Here is a 17,900-nt window from a genome sequence, read left to right on the forward strand (position 1 = left end):
GGTGAATGTTTGGGATAATCATAAATATTTTTTTTTATTACAATATCAACTAATTTCAGAAATTCAAAATCTTATTCAATTAATCTGAACCAAACCATATTTTCCCCAATTACTAGATACTTTGCAGACATATCTTAATTTTCAAGCAGTTTTTTTACCACTTCCCAAGGGTAAAATATACATGAATTTGATCTTGGCATAGTGTACCTGAATTTTACTTCACAAATTTAGAGCAAAATTGCATCATTTGTTGAAATACCATATCGTATTGATACCCTTATTTTATACAACTTGCCTCCCCTTCTAATTTAGTGAATTTTTATTTCGCTACTCAGTGGCAGAATCCAGAACTTTTCATGAGGGGGCCCCCTCTAGTCATACTATAGTGATTCCTTATATAATCAACCAAAAGGAGTATGTTCGATAAGGTCCTAAAATGGCCCCCTTTTTAGCGTAAATTTCAAATTCAGATTAATCGACCAATATCACGATAAATTACAGCTAATCCAATTTGACTAGCTAGGATATACACCATTTTGTTGGAAATTTTACGTTTCTGCGTTTCATTATGACGTCACAAGTTGAACTCATATTGATTTTCACGAAAAAATCAATGAAAATGGGTAAATTTCCATAGATTATTGGACAGGAAATATAGAGCGCATACGTCGACAACAAAGATCTTTTTAAATAATGTTTGTGAAGACATTTCACACGTCTTATTTGAATCTTAAGCTTGTCGACGCCTGCGCTCTATGTTTCCTGGTCCTTCATTTGGTTGCAATCTGGCTTATTTTGACAAATTTCACCAAAATCCCTTATTTTGACCTTTTTGGGATGTAAAAATTAACATGTTAGAAGTAAACTTTGACAAAAACAGTTCTGTGTAACTTTCTAACATGTCTTTAAGGCAACTTGAAACAGTTATTGTCTTGTTACTATGAACTTTATAATTGGGGCCAAATATGGCTCTTACCGAACTTACTGTTTTACCCACAAAAAGGGGGGGGGGGGCAAGGCTCCCTGGATCCACCTATGCTACTGTCATTCAAGATATCAGTGTTTTCATGTAAACCCGAATCATAATTTGTCATTTTACCTTATATTTTCTGTAAAAAACAATACATTATTATATTCTGGAACAGTTCAATTGTAAAAACTCTTAGAAGCATATCTTAATTTTCTAAAAAAAAAATATAGAAATTTTTTATTTGTAATCTTTTATTTAACACATTTATTAATTTGGTTATGCATGAAAAAGGTTTGAACATTTATTTTCATATTCATTGATTAAAGTAAATTAACATTTCCAATAAAAAAAAATTATTCAAGAAATTATTTACTAATTATTTTTGATAGTCCAATGGAATTTTCAAAAAATTTCAATATGTAAAACATTTTGAAGAAAGAGATGAAAAACACATAAAAATTTCATGTTGCATTTTGACAATTTTTGATAGAATAAATGCAGCACAGAATGAAAAAAAACCATTTTACTTACACAAGTAGTAGATAAGTTAACATATCAAATACTTGCTAACATTCTGTGGTGTCTGAGATCACCCTTTTTTTTGTTTTGGTTGGTGCTTGGTGTCAGATCATTCCTGGTCTTTGGTAAGGTTGTTGTGCCTGAAAGCATCCCTGATCTTTGGAAAGGTTGGTGCATGGTGTCTGAGATCATCCCTGGCTATTTAGTTTAGTTGGTTGCATGGTGCCTGAAAACCTCTTAGGTCTTTGGTTGGGTTGGTGCTTTTTGCCCTAGTTCATGTCTGTTCTTTGTTTTGGTTGGTGCTCAGTGCTGGAGTTCATCCCTGGTCTTTGGTTGAATTGGTGCTTGAGAATCTCTCAGGTCTTTGAATGGGTTGTTGCTGTATAATATTTTGTTGTCAGTGTAGACAATTTTCTGTCACTTTTTTTGGTTATGTGTTGTCTTTTTTCACCACATGGTTTGAGATTGTACCTCTTGTTGATCAAAATATCTGACTGTTTTGTTTGAATTTTGAGGATAGTAGTAAAAATACTATTAGAGATATGCTATTCCCAGATGTTCCAGGACATGGATACCTTCATGATTACACTGTGTGTGCTGCTTCCTTGAAAAAAGGTGAAAACAAGATGTCTCATGTTAAATTTTGTGAGGTAGGATATTTCTCGTGTTCCAGGGTGTTCTCAAATTACACCAGTTAATACTTCTGATTGATTTGTTCTGTGGTTTTACCTCATTGACAAAAATACACAGAGACAAAAATAATAAATACTGCATACCTATACATCTTCATAAGAACTCTGAAATAGATATGAAGAAGAAAGATTAGTTATTTGCACTTCCATAAAAGAAATCTATATGCCACTCTTCTTCTGTCACAACATAGCCAAACTCTAGGGTGTATGACCGAGGTTGCATCTACAACAAAAACAAATTTGTAAATTATTAGTGTTTGAGAATGTTGGTGCCACTTCCATCAAATGAGTCCATGACTGAAACATCCTCTCGGCTGCATCTGCAAAAACAAATCTGTAGTGTCGTGGAGAACGTTGTTGTCACTTTCATCAAACGGGCCCTTTAACAAGCTCATGGTAGAGTGATCTTGCTACTATTGTATAGTGCTGCGGAAACTCTGCGCTACCCTCCCTGGCCTAGTACAACGGAGTCTATCCAACGTCTATGACTGTAACATCCCACTGCTGCAATCTGCGAAAAACAAAATAATAGAATTAATAATCTGTTGTTGAACTCTGAAATGAAATAAAAATACATATACAACATTACACATATAAGAAAAAAATCAATTAAACTTTATTTTATTTTCTTTGAGGTAAATTTCAAAAATTAAATACATATTTTTTTAATTTAACTTTGGTATCTTCCTTTTTTTTATGTAGCTCTTGTTGACCATTATACCAGACTGTTTTAACTATTAGAGGTATTGTATTTCTAGAAGTTCAAGGACATGCATACATTCTTGACTACACTGTGTGCTGCTTCAATGAAAAAAGGTGAAAATAAGATGTCGTGTTAAATTTTTATGAGGTAGGATATTTTTTGTGTTCCAGAGTGTTCTCTCTCAAATTACATTAGTCAAACTTATTACTTCTGATCGATGTACTGTTCTTTGGGTTTTAACTCATTGACAAAAATACACCAAAAGACAAAAAATAATAAATATTTTATACCTATGCATCTTTGTAAGAACTCTGAAATGGATATAAGAAGAAAGATTAGTAATTTGTCACTTCCATAAAAATGGACATACAGAAGTCTATATGCCACTCTTCTTCTGTCACAACATAGCCAAACTCTAGGGTGTATGACTGAGGTTGCATCTACAACAAAAACAAATTTGTAAATTATTAGTGTTTGAGAATGTTGGTGTCACTTCCATCAAATGAGTCCATGACTGAAACATCCTCTCGGCTGCATCTGCAAAAACAAATCTGTAGTGTTGTGGAGAACGTTGGTGTCACTTTCATCAAACGGGCCCTTTAACAAGCTCATGGTAGAGTGATCTTGCTACTATTGTATAGTGCTGCGGAAACTCTGCGCTACCCTCCCTGGCCTAGTACAACGGAGTCTATCCAACGTCTATGACTAACATCCCACTGCTGCAATCTGCAAAAATCAAAATTATAGAATTAATAATCTGTTGTTGAACTCTGAAATGAAATATAAATACATATACAACATTACACATATAAGAATAAAATCAATTAAACTTTATTTTCTTTCCTTTGAAGTAAATTTCAAAATTAAAATATTTCTTTTTTAATTTAACTTTTACTTTATTTTCCCACAAAATTTAGCTTTGTAAATGTTGTAAAAATACACAAATTATTAGTCTGTTCCTTATGTTACCTTTTCTGAAGTTGGACAGACTTCTTTTTAATGAGTTTTACGGTGCAAATTGCTGTGTTTGTTTTTTCTACATTGGCTCATAGAGGTATAAGTGTGGGTTGAGATCTCTCAAAACATGTTTAACCCACTGCATTTTTGCACCTGTCCCTTGTTAGAAGCCTCTGGACCTTGTTAGTCTCGTAGGTTTTTTAATTTCAGTTCATTTTAATATATGTTTGAGTTTAGTATGACATCCACTTTCACTGACCTAGTGAACATTTTTTTGTAGGGGTCAGCTGAAGCCTGCCTCCAGATGCTGGATTTTCTTGCTGAGTTGAAGAGTCATTAGTTGATTTGGCTGTTTTTTGCTCTTTGGTTGGGTTGTTGTCTCAGACATAATTCTTTTGTATAAGATTTGTACTTTGCAAATAATTGCACTCAAGTGAGTAAAAAATTGAAGCAAAAACATTTGAGTTTTACCACTGAAATAATATTTTTTGTTGGCAAAACTGTTTTATTTTGACATTCTGTTCTTTTTATTATCTGACCAAGCTGAGCAACCATCTACTACAATGGTTCTTATTAAATGTTGTATGCATACAGACCAAAATGAGGTTGAATTGTGGTTTTGGAAAAAAATATGAAATCAGCAATGCTTTTCAGATCATTTTTACCAATTTAACTATAAAAATGACTGTTAATAATTACAAGTCATTTCTTCATTATTCCACTTTTATTAATATTTATAAAAAAAACAAAGTGCTGTTATTGTTTATCTAAATCATTGCAAATGCCTCTTTAAGTGATAAATTATCTAATCGAATTTTTTTTAAGCAGAAGGTGGCTAAAATACACAAGATAATGATAATTAAGTAATTTTTATAACAATTTGAAGCTCCTACCTAAGCTTAGGAATTTGATGGTTTCTTTAATGTTTTTTGAGTGAAAGTGACAAGCTCCAGGGGAGGATCCAGCCATTTTAAAAAGGGGGTTCCCAACCCAGAGTCAAGGGGGGGAGTGGTGGGGGAGTCAAACTACATGCTCCCATTCAAATGCATTGATAGGCCCCAAAAAAGGGGGGTTCCCAACCCAGATTAAAAGGGGGGGTCCAACTATATGCTCCCATTCAAATGCATTGATGGGCCAAAAAAAAGGGGGGTTCCAAATTCCAGACCCCCCCCCCCCCCCCACCCCTGGATTCACCACTGAGCTCATTGTGTAAAAGGCATATTCTATTGTGCACACCATAAGCCTTGCTATCAACAATAAATTTGGTGAAAACTTTATCAAAAATGAAAGTCAAATCTTCTTATCACTAAAAAAAGGTTATATTGCCTTTTGTTCAAACTCATTTACACTCTGACGAAACTAAAAAAAAAAAATCAGTCAAAGTCAATCAAATGTTTAGCATTGACAATGCATATAACATTTCAATGGAACTAAAATACATAAGGTTCTTTGTGACTCAAGAGGTGAAAGCCCATAAAACTACTAACAATGACGAAATGCTTTCCATGTCTCCAACAAAGTTGTCACTAGTACCATTCAACAATCAACATTGTGTTTGTCTTAGTCAAAGTCAAAGTGCAGTGCTAGTGAAATTGTCTCAACAGAGTAGAAATGAGTAAAAAATGTTTTTGAAGATACTTGAACATTTATAAAATTATATTTATTTCAAGATGTAGGACACACGTTTGGACATTTTAGTGTGCTGATTAGGGTCTCCATGCTGTGGTATTTTGTTAGAAGAATGGCATCCTACATCTTAGTCTTGGAATTTATTTTGAAAAATTAAGAAAAAAATCTTTTGTTGATTGTAAGCATGGCAAAAGGCAAAACAATTTTTGTATTTCTTTTATCTTAGTTATCAATTATATATGAGGGGGGATAGGACCTATATTGGGACTCAGGAATCTGGTATTTTAAAGCACAGGATTTAGGGATTGACCCCTTCAGGATAAAGTTTTTTTTTTTTAATTTCTCGATGTCAGGATCTAAATTTATTTAAATTTCGGGAGCTCAGGATTTTGTGTTTTTAAGCCCGGGATTTCGGGATCAGGACCCCTCTTTAAGTTTTCAGAATTATTCCATGTGGTCAGAGTTATCTCCCATTGATCAAACAACTCCATATTTACTTACATTGTGAAATTTTGAAAAATGACCAGAGCAACTGAATTAATTCTGAAGACCATTCAGGTAGTGGCCATTGTCCTCAATGATAAGAGTGAAATTTTTCTCTTGTTGGGGAGTCAAGATTTCCATTATTTTTTTAAACCATAAATTGGCTTATTTAAAATTTGAAACCCCTCAATTTGAAAAGTTTTCTGTATGAAATTTTGTCGTTAAATGGTTAGGCATTGCACAAAACAGGCTCAAGCTTTATTTAAAAAAAAAATTTCACCCTGCAACATGCTCATGTGCTTAGGTCAGATATTTGTGTGTATGTAAGTTATTTGTCAGTCTGTTCATTTTATTCACAAATATTTTAGACTTTGGATGATTTACAAGTTCACGTATTGTATAAACATCAGACTATAGTTGAAACCTCTAGACGGTTTTGGTTATTTATTTTCCTTTGGTCACTGTCTTGTTGGAGTATACCCTTGATCCACCATTTTCCATAATGATGCTTAATATTTAACCAACAATAAGAATACTCACCAAGTATAATTTAAGATGAGGTTCTTACCATACTCTTTGGTAACCCCAAATATACTTAATACATTGCTTACTCTTCAAGGTCATACGGTTCTTCTTTCTGCTCAGTTGTTTGGTCCCTACAAAATATCATTTTATTTTAATATATGAAAGGATTGAAACACAAAACTGTATTGTTCATCCTTTTTTAATAAAATGTTTATTCAGTCACATGTTTTCCTTGGTACATCTCCTTTAACCAATGCCATATTTCACCTCATTTCTAATATATTTATTTCAAGAAAGATAAAATTAAACACCACTATTATCCTATAAAACAAATCTCAAAATTTTAACCAATACATACCTGAGTAATCATTTCCAATGCTGTAAAGCTTCATCATAAACTGATTGATGAAATGCAGCTGGCTGATTTTCTAATCATTGTAATGTTGACTATAGTCTGATTCTCTAATCATTGTAATGTTGACTCTAGTCTGATTTTCTAATCATTGTAATGTTCATTGTAGTCTGATTCTCTAATCATTGTTATGTTGACTATACAGTCTAGGTGTCTGTAAGTCTTCACATTTCTCTGGTTCAACAATTCATCAAAATAAGACTGTTGCATTTTGTGGATAATAGTCTTGTAAATTCTCTGAAAAACCAAATGTAATTAACTTTTATATAAAAAATGTATTCAGAAGGTATTGCCAACAAATTCAGTTGGTACAGTCAGTCTCCTAGACATATACATGAATGTGTCCCCTATTCCTGTTGTTGTAGGTAGATACTATTTGGAAGCAATACCTGGTCAAGTTACATGGATCTTTCAACTTGAAATGCATGATATATTTGCCACAGGGGGTTATGCACCCACAATCAATCATGAATTTTACCATGGTTACAGAACTTATAGTTACAGTTCGATGATGTTTATACAAGAGTAAAAGCTTGAAAACAAAACAACTCTAATAAATCAATAAACTTAAAGAAATGGGGTAAAGTCATCATATTGTAATTTCACATGCAACATGAAAAATTAGTGAAATCATTCAATTCTCCAAAAGTAATTTTCTGGAACTTTTAAAATCTAAAATCCAACACAGATCACATTGAATCAATTAATTGCCTTAAAATTCTTTCAAACATATTTCATGTCCCCTAATATTCTAATGAAACAAGAATGTGTCCATAGTACATGTACACGGATGCCCCACTCACACTGTAATTTTCCATGTTCAGTGGACCGTGTAATTGGGGTAAAAACTTTAATTTGAAATCAAAATTAATAAGATCATATCATAGGGAACATGTGTACTAAGTTTCAAGTAGATGTGACTCAGTTTAACTTCATCAAAAACTACCTTGACCAAAAACTTTAACCTGAACTTTGCACTTTCATTTTCTATGTTCAGTGGACCATCGTAGGTGGGGCATAAAAATACCTAGGTCTTTGTCCAAGTAAAAATCAATTTAAACTGATTTGGCTTCTAATTCTAACCTATTGATGACACGACCATATATCGGTTCAAATTCTAACCTTTTGATCACATGACCATATAGGTGTTACACAACAATCTACTCATTTCACACTTTAGTAACTGGCTGTGCAGAAAAATTTCTACTGACAAAGGACATACTGCAAATAAATTATGTAACTGAACTTTACTCAGATCAATAACAAAAACGTGAAAAAAGTGTTAAAACAATTGAGATTAAACCATGTACATAATATTTATTACCACCAAAACGGCTGTAAGTAAATCGAGGATCAAGGACAATATAATGGAGAATCAAGTCTTCTACTTTTTGAATTATGGCTTTATCATCTTTATAAAATACAAATAGACTGCATCTACTATAAACTTGAAAACTGTAAACTTGAAATATAATTCCATGTATCAGTAAAATACGAAAAAGTAAAATAAATATTTTCAAATCTTTGCTATCGATAATTGAGCAAAAATATGCCATCTGCATTTTCAGTTGGTGCAACCTTTTCAAACATCACGATACTTGCTACAGCATCGACTCAGGCACTTGTTTTGTAGTACTGAACCAGTGCATGCTCTAGTTTAATTTTTTTTTATTTATTCCGATGTCAATGAACACGATTGATTGTTGGTTACTTGGTGTCCAGTGGCAAATATTTCCGAGAGAAGCTCTACTGTGATAGTCGAGTTGACATATTTATAGACCCTCATTGATAGGATTTCAACCTCCTGTGATCAATGAACACGAGCCAACTTATTAAATTTCATCAGATAGTCTTCTATATCATATCTTAATTTTTCGAAAAAGATTTCAAAAGTCGTATTTTGATCCATATTTTTAATAATGAAAATAATCTGGGAAAATACCAAGGGGTTAATATCTACCTTGAGTATGTGTGGTTTCACGAACAGTTCAAATCAAATCTTTTGCTTCTGTAAACTGCATGTGTCCATCTTGTTCGTTTGAAGACAAAGTGCTATTTGAAACACTTCGGCGGGAAGTTTTCCACTGGTCAACAATGAAGGGTCTAAAAACTCCAAACCAATGAAAACTCACAAAATAAGACACACCCTCGGTATTAAAACTGCTCACAAAATTTATTTGACAACAGCTAGCCTTTTTTAACAATAAAATTTAGATCTCAAATCGAGCATAAAAAGGTGTAATAATACATTTGATATAAAAATGACTTGTAAAGATCTTTTTTATCCTAAAGACTCATGAAATTAAGAGACCGTGGCATTTTATACATAAACAGTTACAAATAATGAATAAGAAACAACACGAACTCCATTAAAAAAGTTACAATTAAATATGTATCATAATCTAGTTGTTCTTTATCACTTAGATCACATTTTTTTTCCAGATCCATCAATAGAACAAACACTACCAGCTTCAATTAGCAACTTGTGACTTCCACATCTAAATCATTATTAATAGTATACATCATTTCAGGTGGGGAAACAGAGAGATATTTCTCAAAAACAAATTCAGTCTTACAATTCTATAATTAATACACTTAGGTGAGTTAAATATTTGTGCTTTCCAATTTTCAATAAATTTTTCATGAAGAAACTGTTTAACTTGTCTTGACAGAATAACATTTCTTTCCATAATTTGGTTATTCCTACAATGATTATAACCACATTCAAGTAAAATTTCGTTGATACATGGTAACCATTTAGAGTGATACACATCATCTTCGTCAAGTCTATATAACATATCATATCGTGCGTGATATTTTCTTTTTTTTACCATTTAAAATAAGTTGCAAAAAGACAACCATTCTGGCTTTAATACAAATAGGCATAGGTTCTCTACCAAGCTCTCCATAAACAATACAATTTGGAGTACATTTTTTTAATCTTCAAAATATACTTGCAAAATTCTATTGCAAAGATTAAATAATTTCATTGTTTTCGTAACCCCACACTTGAGCACCATACAACAATATAGGTGCAACCATTGCATCAAATATTTGTAACAAAATATCAACTGGTAAACAAAGCCTTCTCGCTTTACACAATGCATCTAGAGCATGGCCTTCCTAGCCTGTTAGACTAGCCGAGCTTTATTTTTTGAAAGTGTACCTTTTCTTAAAAAAGACTGTTCCCAGATATTGAAAATCTTCTATGACAACTATTTATTCATTATTATATAAAAACTGAGTATTCTCACACTGCCTATTTTTGAAAGTAGAATAACATTGGTCTTAGTTACATTGACTTTAAGTTTCCAGGTCTCACAATATAAAAACATCACATTTAGACTTTAGTGCAGATTGCAATTCAGCTGCCAGATTCTGCAAAAATAGCAGTATCATCAGCATATATACTAGTCAACAAAAGAAACGATACACGACTTTAGAATAAAATTTATCAAAGAGTATTAAAATTTTAACAAAATGAGTTACACTATTTCCAAAGGCTTTCATTTGCAATGTATGCAATTGTGATAATGAAAATCAAAACCTTTCGGAGAGTACCTTAATTCCATGTAAACGATCAAAGGGTGCAAATTATTTTTGTGGAAAGTTTGACACAAAATCGTCACACAATTTTCTAAGTACCAAATGGAATTATCAAATTCGTTTAAAAAAATATTCATAACGCTAATCAAGTTAATATGTTCATGTTGTAACTAATTATATATAATGGGTTGAATTGAAAAAAAATGGGTAAAAAATGTGTTTATGAAATCTCAAAATGCAAAAAAATAAATTGTTTTCGTCTCAAATCAATGTTTTAGATATGAAAACAACACACTGTAACTTTAGAACCTTTCGGATTAGTTTTAAGATTGTTAACGTTCTTTTTAATTTCACTTTACACATACAGTCAATGGTAAATCAATTGATAATGTTTACATTTTAACGATTTCTTGTTGGGCAGAACTTTGCTTTACAAATAAACAAAGAAACTGTACGATTTTTAAAAAAGAATTAATGTCAAACATTGTCTTTATTGTCATTGAAAGGTTGACATCATTAGTTAGAACTTCTGTTTTTAAAATTGTTGTTTTATGTAAATTTTGTCAAAAAACTTGAATTTCGCAAAATGACGTCACGAAAGCCCCAAAAAATCTTTTTTTTTTAAACGGATTTATATTTTCATGGTCATTTAATACCTTCAATATTGGTCCTATAAACGAGAAACTTCATCTTTAATTTGAAAAAAGTCTTGTATCGTTTCTTGTGTTGACTAGTATAGTAACAAATACAATTTAACCTTCAATATCATCATTATCAAACAGCAAGTGAGAAATAGTACATACATCATTAAGACCATCATAGGCATCTGATAAGAACTATGTCAGATCATTAAGAAAAAATGAAAATATTAAATGAGAGAGGTTTTCTCCTGGTCTGACTCCTACATTTTGAGCAAAATATTCAGAGAAATTATTACCTTCTCTTATGCATGATTTTGCATTTTCATACAGATTCTGTACAGCAATAAGCATTTTACCATCAATATCATTTCGTAACTTGCCATAGTTAACTATGGCAAAAATTGTTACGAAATGGTATTGATGATAAAATGCTTATTGCTGTACAGAATCTACTAACCAAGTCCGTCCGTCCGTCAGTCCTGTTTCTTGTCATCGCAACTCCTCTCAAACCGCTCAACAGAATTTCACGAAACCTTTTCAGATAATAAGGACATACTATGTAGTTGTGCATATCGACGGGAAATTGCGATTCAATTTTTTTTCTAGGAGTTATGCCCCTTTGAACTTATTTACTTTAACGTACTACTGCAACAGTTTGTCATCGCAACTCCTCTCAAACCACACAACAGAATTTCACGAAACCTTTTCAGTTAATAAGGACATACTATGTAGTTGTGCATATCAACGGGAAATTGCGATTCAATTTTTTTTCTAGGAGTTACGCCCCTTTGAACTTATTTACTTTAGTGAATTACTGCAACAGTTTGTCATCGCAACTCCTCTGAAACTACTCAACAGAATTTCATGAAACCTTTTCAGATAATAAGGACATACTATGTAGATGTGCATATCGACAAGACCTTTTTATTCATTTTTTTTTTCTAGGAGTTATGCCCCTTTGAACTTATTTGCTTCAATGTACTTCTGCAACAGTTTGTCATCTCAACTCCTCTGAAACCACACAACAGAATTTCATGAAATTTTGTAGATAATAAGGACATACTATGCATGTAGATGTGCATATTGACAGGAAATTATTATTCAATATTTTTTCTTATACAATTTTTTTCCTTACACTTATTTAATTTCTCCAATGACAATGTGGGGACGTGGGGTATGTGAGCGTGCTCACTAAGGTTCTTATTGTATTTTATTTTGTGTCAGAAATTTGATCACAATCCTAATTCAGACAGAATCAAGCTTGAATTTTGACCGTATTTGCCCCAACTTTCCAGGTTTCAAACGCTGCGGTCGTATCAGGCTGCCCTTGGTGAAGCATTTCAGTAAATGGCTTATCACACTATTGGAGTGACAGATTTATTTCTAAATTTTCTGTTTCTGAAATGCTGGTGATTATAATCTATATAGGACTGTATAAATATAGTAAGAAATTAAGAGGGAAGAAAGATACCAGAGGGATAGTCAAATTCATAAATCAAAAATAAACTGACAACGCCACGGCTAAAAATGAAAAAGACAAACAATAGTACACATGACACAACATAGACAACTAAAGAATAAGTAACACGAACCCCACCAAAAACTAGGGATGATCTCAGGTGCTCTGGAAGGGTAACTGTTATGTTTTAGACATTTTGAAGATAATTACAGATAAGTTTTATAGATTTATAAAAGACATTGTATTAATGATAAATTAAATTTTTGTGTTATTTTTTTCTTTTCTTTGGTTAATTGTTTGTAAATTTTTGTGGTAGGTTGGTTTGTTATTCTGTAAAAAAAAACACTATTTTTTGGAATGCTATATATTTTTTTTTTAAGTAAGCTCCTTAAAGAACTTATATTGTATATTAATAAACATACAATGTATATTCAGATTTCGAATTTTGGGAACAGTTGGGATCCAAAGGGTCCTAAATTAAACTTTTGTTTGATTTCATCCAAAAATTGATTTCTTGGGTTTCTTTGATATGCTGATGATAACAACGTACTTAGATTTTGGATATTGGACCATAATAGGTAAATGTCCAATTTCAGTTCTTTGACCACATTCATTTTGTGTCACAAACCTATGCTGTGTCAAATATTCAATCACAACCCAAATTCAGAGTTGTTTAAATTTTAAACGTATTGTCAAGACTAGCTCAACTGTTCAGGGTTGCACCTCTGCAGAAAAATCCGGTTTGCTGTCACTCTGACAGCCTTGTCGTTGAAATTACATTACAGTCTTTAACAATATGCAAATCCCATATAAGGTATAAAAAGCTAACATTTTTATCTCAACTGGCTAACCTTGACCAAAATTTTTTACCAAACACTTTAACCTGAAGCTGGACAGACTGTCAGACCGACAGATGGACAAACAGACTATATCAATTAGTCAAATTATAATAAAAGCAATGACACATTAAACAGAACATTGTTTAAATAGAACGTAGGAGTACAATGAAATTTTTGGATAATATCTCCGAAATTTAAGCATTCAGAGTATATCTGACATGGGTAAAAATGTTCATCAGGAATACATTTGTATATTTGTTCTTCAATTTCCAGATAAATCAGACAACAATTTAGAAAAAAAGTAATTTTAAGAATTTTTTGCAGTTTTTGGTTTTTATCTTTATATTAATATAGATGCAGATAAACTGCAAACAGCAAAAAAAATTGAGCAAAGTAAGATCCTTAAATAGGTCCACATGACTAAAACTGTCAATTGACCTGTTAAGGAGTTCTTTATAGTTATTTTTAACATTTTTTTTTTTGTAATCTTTCACAAAATCTTCTCTGAAACCACTGGATCAATTCTTATGTTGGACTTTTATACCACTGTCCCAGGTTAGGGGGGTCCCTATAACCCCGCCACATTATTTATGTATGTGCCTGTCCCAAGTCAGGAGCCTGTAATTCAGTGGTTGTCGTTTGCTTATGTGTTACATATTTGTTTTCTCGTTTGAATTGTTTTAAATTGTTGTAAATTGTCATATCGTGGCTTATAATAGCTGACTATGCGGTGTGGGCTTTGCTCATTGTAGAAAGCAGTACGGTGGAGACTTAATGTTTGCACTCTGTCTGTCTGTCCATCTGTCAATTTTCCATACTTTTTTGTCAAGCCTGCGACTTTTGTCACAGAAAGCTCGACATAGGGATAGTGATCCGGCGGCAGCGTTAGCTCACTTCTTAAAAGCTTTATATTGTAGAAGGTGAAAGACCTGTATGCTTCATACTTTGTATATAGATGCTGTATGTTACGTAGTGTCCGTCAGTCACATGTCCAATGTCCTTGACCTCATTTTCATTGTTCAGTGACTACTTGAAAAGAAAGAAGATTTTTTGTAATGTTGAATTCTCTCTTATTAAAGGTAATAGGATAACTATATTTGGTATGTGCGTACCTTGCAGGGTCGTCATGCCCGTCAGACAGTTTTCTCTTGACATCGACCTCATTTCATGGATCAGTTTAAATTTTGGTGGTCAAGTCCATATCTAAGATACTATAAGCGATAGGTCTAGTATATTTGGTGAATGGAAGGACTGTAAGATGTACATGTCCAACTGTCAGATGTCATCTGACCTTGACCTCATTTGCATGGTTCATTGGTTATAGTTAAGTTTTTGTGTTTTGGTTTGTTTTTCCGTTATACCGTATGCAATAGGTCTACTATATTTGTTGTATGGAAGAGTTGTTAGCTGTACACATCTGCCTGGCATGGTTCATCTGACCCTGACCTCATTTTCATGCTTCATTGGTCAATGTTTAGTTTTCTTGGTTAATGTTAACTTTGTGTGACAGTTGTAATAAACCTTTATATATTTAGGACTATCAACATAATATCAATGATTAGTAAAGAAGGCGAGACATGTCAGCGTGTGCACTTTTGTTTCTTCATGCTTAAAGATATTGATCTGAAATTCGGTATATAGTTTTATCATGACAAGTTAAAGATCAATTTCGAATTATGCTCCAGTCTAATGATTTTTAGGCAGTTAAGCTGCCGCATGCGAGCACACTAGATTTGTGTTCTACCTAATACATGCTGAAATACGTGCCATTGTTATTATCTAGCTGGATATTATGTTATTTATAACTAATTGGACAGTTTTTTCATACTTTTAATTCTGGATTACAAAAAATATGACCAAAAAAACCTTAAATGATCGTCGAATCACCCAAAAGTTTTGAAGTTGCACATAGGAAGTACAGCACATTAGGAATCCTTATGTAGTTTATTATCCCCTGAGCTTTTGGCTAAGATGTCAAAAAACAACTGTATGAAATATCTAATCGCCGAAAATCTCTAAAGACAAGTTGTTTAGATTTCCCAAATGGCAAAAGTCGTAGGAATATTGTTTGTCGTCAATCCGTAGTACAACTACGTCAGTGGTTTATTCCCGATTGTCCCACTTTTTAAAATTTTAGAGTTCTGATTGTCCCACATGAAAAATTCTGAATGTCCCACATTATTTTATGCAGTAAAATGTTCTTAGATAAACAATGCAACTGTTGTTTGTTTTGCTAAATAAACCAGAATTAATTAGTGCACATTTAATATTAATCTTATAAAAGTATGAAAAAATGTTTTTAAACATTGAATATACTCATATCTTTACTTGAAAACGAACCATTTAAACATTAAAGTTTCCATTAACAACATGTGAACATGAAAAACGTTTCAGCATCTCCTTTTCATTATGATATAAGCATTTACCGTAAATTAAAACTTGTTAAATATAAAGACTTTATATAGAATCATATTCAAAACAGTGTGGTCCTGGCCATTTATTGACGACATAAATTATCCCATTGACTGGGACAGATTAGGTGAACGTTTGTCGGTAACAACCACTGCTCACTATGTACTTGTTAAATACACTGAATCTGTGGGGTCACCAAAGGTTCTCAACACCTAAATAAAGCAATTCGAAAAACGAATCCGGAATAATACAATGTGTTGATTTATATCAATTATATAAATCAAAACATAAAGGTTATTCCTGAATAATTTTTCGAATTCTTTTATTATTAGAGGCGTTAAGAACCTTTGGTTGCCCACAGTTTAAATTCTATAATAAGTAAGAAGTGAGCAATGGTCGTTACAGACAAACGTTCACCTAATCTGTCCCAGTCAATGGGATAATTTAGATCGTCAATCAATGGCCAGGACCACACTGTTTTGAATATGATTCTATCTACAAAGCAAAATGTTTATTAGTAAATTATATCCAAACACGATGTATAGCAATCTAATTAAATTGAAAACACCCGGGCTAGAAATTTAACGAAATGTGCAAATTTCGAGAGTAGAATGTCATGGGGAGATAACTCATATAACATTTCTTTTACACAGAAATATGTTATGAATTTACAAATAAGTCAACACGACCGATATAAAAGAGCCTGTGTCGCTCACCTTGGTCTATGTGCATATTAAACAATGGACACAGATAAATTCATAACAAAATTGTGTTTTGATGATGGTGATGTGTTTGTAGATCTTACTTTACTGAACATTCTTGTTGCTACAATTATCTCTATCTATAATGAACTTGGCCCAGTAATTAGTGGAAAATATTTTCTAAAAATCTACAAAAAATTATGAAAAATGTCAGTAAAAAATTGACTATAAAGGGCAATAACTCCTAAAGGGGTCAACTGACCATATCGGTCGTGTTGACTTATTTGTAAATCTTACTTTGCTGAACATTATTGCTATTTACTGTTTATCTCTATTAATAATATTAATCAAGATAATAACCAAAAACAGCAAAATTTCCTTAAAATTACCAATTCAGGGGCAGCAAACCAACAACGGGTTGTTCGATTCATCTGAAATTTGCAGGACAGATAGATCTTGACCCGATAAATAATTTAACCCCATGCCAGATTTGCTCTAAATGCTTTGGTTTTAGAGTTATAAGCCAAAGACTGCATCTTACCCCAATGTTCTATGTTTAGCCAAGGCGGCCATCTTGGTTGGATGACCGGATCACCGGACACAATTTTAAACAAGATACCCCAATGATGATTTTGGCCAAGTTTGGTTTAATTTGGCCCAGTAGTTTCAGAGGAAAGATTTTTGTAAAAGTTAACGACGACGACGACGCCGGACGTCGGACGCAAAGTGATGGGAAAAGCTCATTTGGCCTTTGGACCAGGTGAGCTAAAAAGCTAACACAACAAAATTTAAAAAAAAATCCCCCAAACACCTAATTAGCGTGGTATGAAAAAACAAACTTTCTTACAATAATGGCATTTTGGTTATATTGCTAAATAGTTCGACACAGATAGTCATACACGTGCACTTATACATTACTACCCTTAAAAAAAAGGCTTATGTGATGATTCTTTTTTAAAATATTAAGTTGTTGGCGGTGTGCTATCATGCTTTGTTAAAAATGATTCTTGCTGACCATTTTTTTTAGTTTAATTTCCCCCACCATACATGATATTAATTAATTTGCTCGTCATTAATATTAACTTATCGCAAAAGCGGATACCAACAAAGACACAATGTTATAAGTTCATTATTTTCAGAGATACTATGTGGGAGTGCACCTACAAAAAACAGAGATTCATACTCATATGTTTAATCAGTTGTTATGTCATTTGGCACGTGTCATGCAAATGGTTCATTGATTTTCGGCATATCAAAGAAAAACGGGCACGTGCCTAAATAATGTTGAATATCTTGTTTAATTATGATTATTTTTCTATAAAATTTGAAATGTAAGCATTAAATATCAATCTCTAACATAATATGTAAAAATAATACACATAACAGCACTCCTTCTAGTCCTTAGTGGCATT

The 17,900-nt window shown here is 32.6% G+C and overlaps 1 long non-coding RNA gene across 4 annotated transcripts; it reads right to left on the minus strand.

Moving 5' to 3' along the window:
* Positions 1–1,955: 1,955 nt before the first annotated feature.
* Positions 1,956–9,024, minus strand: LOC134691007 (uncharacterized). 4 transcript variants are annotated; one of them, XR_010102078.1, is made up of 5 exons: positions 8,851–9,024; positions 6,837–7,127; positions 6,494–6,609; positions 3,175–3,610; positions 2,407–2,692 (listed from the first exon to the last, which is right to left on the minus strand). It is a non-coding gene; the product is annotated as an uncharacterized LOC134691007 (long non-coding RNA). The 4 variants fall into 4 exon arrangements; XR_010102081.1 differs by having other exon boundaries at positions 2,679–2,692; positions 3,175–3,195; positions 8,851–9,012; XR_010102080.1 differs by lacking the exons at positions 2,407–2,692; positions 3,175–3,610 and adding an exon at positions 1,956–2,286 and having other exon boundaries at positions 8,851–9,011.
* Between the last annotated feature and the right edge of the window lie 8,876 nt (positions 9,025–17,900).

Source organism: Mytilus trossulus, chromosome 11, assembly GCF_036588685.1.
Source record: "Mytilus trossulus isolate FHL-02 chromosome 11, PNRI_Mtr1.1.1.hap1, whole genome shotgun sequence".
NCBI lineage: Eukaryota > Metazoa > Mollusca > Bivalvia > Mytilida > Mytilidae > Mytilus > Mytilus trossulus.